Genomic DNA, 7,445 nt, shown 5'->3' on the forward strand with positions numbered 1-7,445 from the left:
AACCTGGTTTGAGCACATTCGAAATTTTGAAGATATTATGAATAGCCCACAACATAGTTCCACAGGATTTTCACCATATAAGATCATGTTTAATATTAGACCTCCAAATCTTATATCAGAACTTTTTGAATTTCCTAAATGTACACCTTTAACTATGCAAGAGAGAGAAGATATTGTCAGCGAAACTATGATGAAACAAGGGGAAAAGAGGAATAACAGTAGGGTAAAATTAACCACTTTCAAAATTGGGGATCTTGTTCTGGTCAAATCTCATGAAAAATCAAAAATGTTAACTTCAGAAATTAAAAAATTCTTTGATATCTATATTGGGCCTTTTGAAGTCATAGAAAATCCACACTCTAATGCTTATCGTTTGGTGTACCCTAAGTCAAAGAAATTATTTGGTCTCAGGAATGTTGTCTCTTCGAAACTATATAAACAGAAATCATAATTTCAAAATTTAAATAACCTATTATCATCTAAAACAAAAGTCCTCCACTGAAATATGCTTGTTAGAACAAAACTACCTGTACAACCAAGTATGTATATTTGCATGTATAAACTAATAATTTGAAGTCATATGTCAATTGAAACTGATGAAAAAACACTGTTGTAACAAAAAATGAGAGAAAGATTTATTTTTACTTTTTTACAAAAAAAGTCTCCCAAGTGAGCATTTCTGAATTTTTCTAATTTTTGGAAGCTAAGTCTTCCCTGTGGGTATAAGTTTCAAAACCAATTATAGATAAAGCCTCATGATATATGAGCAATTTATTCTTGTTTATACTGATGTTGTGGGGAGTGAAAGTACTCTTCACAAGAATGTGACTTGTAGTAATATTGTAGTAGAGAGGGAAGTGTACATAAATAATTGCAAAAAATTTAGATAATACTGATGTATCTTTAGCTGTACTAAAAGAAGAAAATCATATGCAAACAAAAAAAAACAAAATAAAAAAATCATGAGTAAAAAAAATTTTAGAAAGAAAATCATAAGCAAAAAATATACAAAAGAAAAAAACATGAGTAAAAAAAATTAAATTAAAAAAAATCAGAAGTAAATATATATATATATATATATATATATATATATATATATAAGGCAGATATATAGAAAAACACTACACTATATATGTCCAGTATCATTTTTACTGTGCAATATGTAAGCCTAATGAAATTAACATTAATATAAAAAAATTTAAATCTTATTCTAGGAAATGAGTTTTACCTTTCTATTATTTTCAATCTGTATGCTGTATATTAGAATATTTCTCATGTATGTTTTATACCATGTATATTTGTCATGTCAAATAATTTCTTTACTTGAATTTTTTGTGTATGAGATTGATGTGGAAGGATCATTGCAACAACAGCCAGTAACAAGTCCACAGATTCAAAGAGTCCAAATTTGGAAGAGGTTATCAGACTGCATCATTAAGGTACTAATTGTGTAATACAGATCCATTACTGAGTGTGGATCCATTACTGAGTGTGGCCAGGATTTTGTTGCATATGTTCATAACAACAAAAGCCCTCGGGACAGTTGTAATGGATCTGGGAGATGTGTTATTTTGTACCGGATTTGTCGATACCAAATTGGAAATGTTTTCTTATATTTTTTGTCCGAATTTTTAATTATAATTTGCCTTATTATATGTTAATTTACTTATATTTTTGAGAGTGAAAGCATATTGATTACTATTGGTAAATGTGACGAAGAATATCAAAGAGACTGATTACAAGTGGAAGCTTGTGTGTTGTGTAAAATGTCTCTGACGCTGGAGTCGTCTTTGACTGTACTCAGTCGGCAGTTAACTCTTGGTGTGTGTTGACGGTAGAACAATGTGCAGATCGCCGTCATAATAATTTGGAAGTCAACAGAAAGAATTAATTATGTTACCATTTTTTATATAAACTTTAAGAAGAAACGACATTCGAAGAAATGGTATTTGAAGTACCAAAAATGAGGCAAACACATTGAACCAGGTCATTTCTGCAACCGACAAAAACTGCATTGTGGAATTATACTACCACTAGACAACTGAAGCCAAGACAAATATCGTCTTGTAAACATTTAACGGAAAAGGTACTGTCACGAAATATGCCAAATTTAAGTAAATAAAAAATAGTGAGCATATTTCAACTTTGTGTCTCAGCCGGGATGCCATATTTCACCTGGCTTTTAATGTCACCGAAAGTTGTATTGACTCTGCTATATGCTGAGTCAGTCCTTCCGACAATCATTTCTATTTCGATTTTTTCACATTTTTCATGCAGCCACTTCGTCTTAGATTCTCTACACTTCCTGTTTATTTCATTGCTCAGCGACTTATATTTCTGCAGTACTGAATTTCCCTGAAAATTTTTGTACTTCCTTCTGTCATCGATCAGCAAACGTATTTCTTCTGTTACCCATGGTTTCTTCGCAGTTACCTTCTTTGTACCTATGTTTTTCTTTCGAATTTCTGTGATTGCTCTTTTTAGAGACGTCCATTCTCCTTCAAATGTACTGCCTACAGAGCTATTCCTTATCACTCTACTATTGCATTAGCGAACTTCAAGAGTGTCTCGTCATACCTTAGTACTTCTCAATCCCACTTCTTTGCGTATTGATTCTTCCTGACTAATGTCTTAAACTTCAGCCCACTCTTCGTCACTACTATGTTGTGATCTGAGTCAGTATGTGCTCCTGGGTACGCCTTACAATCCAGTATCTGATTTAGGAATCTCTGTTTGACCTGATGTAATCTAACTGAAATCTTCCCGAATCACCTGGTCTTTTCCAAGTATACCTCCTCCTCTTGTGATTCTTGAACAGAGTATTCGCTGTTACTAGCTGAAATTTATAACAGAACTCAATCAGTCTTTCTCCTCTCTCATTCCTTGTCCCAGTTCCACATTCTCCTGTAACCTTTTCTTCCACTCCGTTCCTTACAACTACATTCTAGTCCCCTATGATTATTAGATTTTCATGTCTCTTTACGTCCTGTATTATCCTTTCAATGTCCTCATATACTTTCTCTGTCTCTAAAAAAATCCTTATTATTTGGATGTTTTGAATGAAAAAGAAATACATCATTCGATCTGCAATCTTTTTGAAGTGAAATACCCCATCTTAATTAAGAATGTTTGCACCTGCTTTCATTTCGTTACACACGAAAAAATGAATACTTTTTTGGACACTTAGAAATTCATCAATAGTTACATGGCGAACACAAAGCCAATATAAACACGCATTTCTGTCTAATCTACGGGAACCTTTATAGATATTGCGGTGTGTGAGATGATGACTGTGTAACACGTCAGAACATGGAGTCCAACGATCTACCACAAAAACGAATTCCTGTAGACAATGTACAGGGAATGTGACGGGGTACATCAAGAATATAACAATGCCGAAGCTACAGACCAATCATTCGACAGATTACATGAGCAGAGAGTGGCAGAAGATGTTGTTCTTCGTAACTTTTGTCTTAGGACTTGATGTTGTGATGGCTCTTAGGAGTACCATAGAAACCGCGAGGGAGTTCTGATATTGTCAGCTGTTTCCTGTAGTGCCTTACGAAAGTGGTGGGATATCTGTGAAACAATTAATGTCGAAAAGGTGTTACATATCAGCAACACATCGATGAAAATGGAGTCGTAGTGGTTACCGTTGTGTGATGCAGAACATGTAGCAATTTGAGGCTGAACTGATAGAGAGTTACTATTCAAGATGCAGAAAATTCGGTTTTGGATAGTGAATCATGGAATCTGTTACACCAGTAACTGGCCGTGTCGAAATACCACGGCTTCTACGACGTTGCCTATTCGAGAAATGTATCTTGGGGCAAACTACGATGGCTGCAGTGTTACCCTATGGGAAACATTGAAATGTGATACTATCAGAATGATGCATAGAAGACATAGACAGAAGTAATATTATCTCTAATCTTTTGAATCCACTAATGAATTATGTCGTTCCCCCAGGGCGCTGCATTTTCCAGAAACTACTGAAATTATTTTTGTTTCCGAATTTGAGGAGCGTCTACAGAATCCAATACGTCTAGGACGCCACGAGATTCTAAAGGCTATGCCAAACGGCTTGCAGTTGTTTTGAACACCAGAGGTAGGGCAACATACACTGGGTACCTGATAACATAGTGGCAAAACACCGTAAAGGGTTTGTCTATTTACAACAGGTACTTGAAGTTTGGCCAGCCTTCCGATAGTCAGCCACAAGGACAGAATAACCGTAACCGTACTCTGAATAAGTCTGAAAAGCAGTCGAGAAGTACTGGCAGAAATGAAGCTCTGGTGCTTGTTGTGAAACGTACCAGGATAGCTAATTTAGGGAGAAAACTGGCCACGAAAGGGAAGGTTCCGTTTGGAGATCTGGACCAGCACATATTTTCATTCGTTAAGCAAGCTTCGTAACAGTGCTCTGAAATGTAGGCATATTTCCTAAGGTTGCGAGACAGGTGTCACTGTAATTAACGGATTACAAAGGAAGGTAAATTACCGTTTTCACCTCACTGACTTTACGGCTCATACGTCTCGACAAATGTTCTAATTTTAACAAGAACAGGCTCGACAAACATTTATAGATAGTCACATCTCTTAGGAAAGGTATCTATTCAGATGGCAGGTAAGGTAGTTTCCTTTGCTTTCTTATTAACTTTTTATTTTTACTGTCACGACAATTCATTGACAGTAACCAGGATTAGTAATTAACTGCTTTGTTGATGAAGCACCAGCTTGCACAGGGCATGGACTGGTCAGTGTCTTTACATCTGCGCCAGTGTAGTTGTCCTCAGAGTTACCTATCCGTATTTTCCTTATCACAAAATCATGTAAGAAAAGCAATAAATAATTTTCATTCCATGATTATTTCTGATTTCCTTACTCAACTTAGCTCTACAGCTTTACCAAATAATATTTCTCCGAAAAAGTTCTAGACAGTTCATGACAATGAGGTTATCATAAAAGACATTATTATAAAAGACGTTATTATAAATCTTTCCGATACAACTACGAACACCAGAAAATATTACTCAATTGTGAGACAGTTTTGCAAAACATTCCAGCAAAATCGCAACCCCGGTTTACAGAGCAGGTGGGAATTGAAGGATCGTCATGTCAGAACATTATCAAATAGGATCTGGGCATTTACTCCCACATGTTTCCTGCTGCACATGAGTTAAATGTTCCAGACCAACAGTGCGTGTTTGGTTCTCACCGTGGTTTCTGAATGGAAAGCTATCGAGGCATCTCGACCCCCATGTTTTCATTTCTTTAGATAAGGATCGGTTCAGTGCGTTCGGGTATGTGAACTCACCGAATACATTCCTCCATGCAAATCCTCGTGAAGACTTTGATAAACCGCTGCATATTGTTGAGATTAGTGTTTGTAGCGCAACATCCCGGTCAGTTTCAGTTTGCCCGTTAAGTATCTATTGTAATAGTAATTTTAAAAAACTTTGATACATCGTATTACCGTAAGCTACTTTCTTCTGGATTTATCTACGGCTCAGACATTACCAGTTTACATAAATTTCGGCGGTTCTCTCATTTACGAGTGGACCAAATCCCCGTCTTCTCCGGTCAACTGCATTGAGATTCTGTTTTTTTGTGTGGAGTAGTGGTCGCCAGTTTAGAGAGCATCAGTTCACACCAGGCATGTGGATGTAGTCTTAATAGCCAGACCGCTTGGTTACGGAATGCCTAGCATCAACTCCAGTCCCAAAGATCTACCCCTTGACCGGTATTGCACTTCCTCCTGTACGACGCGGAGTGATTCTTAACGCGAGTGCTGCAAATTAGTCTGAAAGTCACTTCAGGTTCGTGTATGGTTGTTCAAAAGAGCAGTGATAAGAGCTGAATGAGAGGATCACTTATCTAGTGACACGGCTTCACCGTAAGGCACTAATTCATTTTACAAGCTACGGCGAAATAACGAGTATTTCGGTAAAAACCCTATCAGTCGAATAACACTTCCCTGGTTCTCTTCTCACACCGTCAGTATTGTAACGACAAGAGTGAATCCACACACGCAAGAAAGATTCCTATGTAGTACTTATAAATAATACTTTATTACAAAAAGTAGAAAATGAACTCATTCGCAAACAATGTCTTCGGGGACGCAACTCCATACGGTGTGAACGCACAATTTGTAATCTCCCTGATTTTTTTGATACAAAAGAAATTGTAAATCTCTGAGGTTGTCGTTCGCTAACGCTAAGCAATAACTCTGAAATTATTGTTTGGTCGGAAGTCTATCACTGATGAACCACTATCACAAAATCAAAACTTCACCGCCGTATACCGTCCAAGGTACACGGTTTCACACTGAGGCCGAGATCAGTAGAGGTGATGGTGTAACACCAATAATCGATAGGTTAATGTATAATCCGTGCAAGGTCTCTGCTGACATTGTACTCTAGTGTATAGGCATAGTCAAGATCATTGGTTGAGTAAATACACTGAAGAGCCAAAGAAACTGGTACACCTGCCTAATATTGTGTAAGGCCACCGCGAGCACTCAAAAAAGCCGCAACACGAAGTGGCAAGGACTCGACTAAGGTTTAAAGTAGCGCTGGAGGGAATTGACACCATGAATCCTACAGAGCTGTCCATAAATCCGTAAGGGTACGAAGGGGTGGAGATCTCCTCTGAACAGCACGTTGCAAGGCATCCCAGATATCCTCAATAACGTTCGTGTCTGGCGAGTTTGGTGGCCAGCGGAAGTGTTTAAAGTCAGAAGAGTGCTCCTGGAGCCAATGTGTTTCAATTCTGGATGTGTGGGGTGTCACAGTGTCCTGCTGGAGTTGCCCAAGTCCATCGGAATGCACAACGGACATGAATGGATGCAGGTGATGAGACAGGATGGTTACGTACGTGTCACCTGTCGGAGTCGTATCTAGACGTAGCAGGGGTCCAATATCACTGCAACTGCACACGCCCCATATCATTACAGAGTCTCCACCAGCTTGAACAGCCCCTGATGACATGCAGGGTCCATAGATTCATGAAGTTGTCTCCATACCCATAGACGTCCATCTGCTTGATACAATTTGAAACGAGACTCGTCCGACCAGGCATCATGTTTCCAGTCATAAACAATCAAATGTCGGTGTTCACGGGCCCAGGCGAGGTGTAAAGCTTTGTGTTGTGAAGTCATCAAGGGTACATGACTGGGCATTCGGCTCCGGAAGCCCATATCGTTGATGTTTCGTTGAAAGGTCCGCTCGCTGGCCCTTGTTGATGGACCAGCATTGAACTCTGCAGCGATTTGCGGAAGGCTTACACTTCTGTCACGTTGAACGCTTCTCTGCAGTCGTCGTTGGTCCCGTACTTGCAGGATCTTTTTCCTACCGGAGCGATGTCGGAGATTTGATGTTTTACCGGCTTTCTAATTTTCAAGATACACTCGTGAAATGGTCGTACGGAAAAATCCCCACTTCATC

Source organism: Schistocerca piceifrons, chromosome 2 (genome assembly GCF_021461385.2).
Source record: "Schistocerca piceifrons isolate TAMUIC-IGC-003096 chromosome 2, iqSchPice1.1, whole genome shotgun sequence".
In the NCBI taxonomy this organism is placed as follows: Eukaryota; Metazoa; Arthropoda; class Insecta; order Orthoptera; family Acrididae; genus Schistocerca; species Schistocerca piceifrons.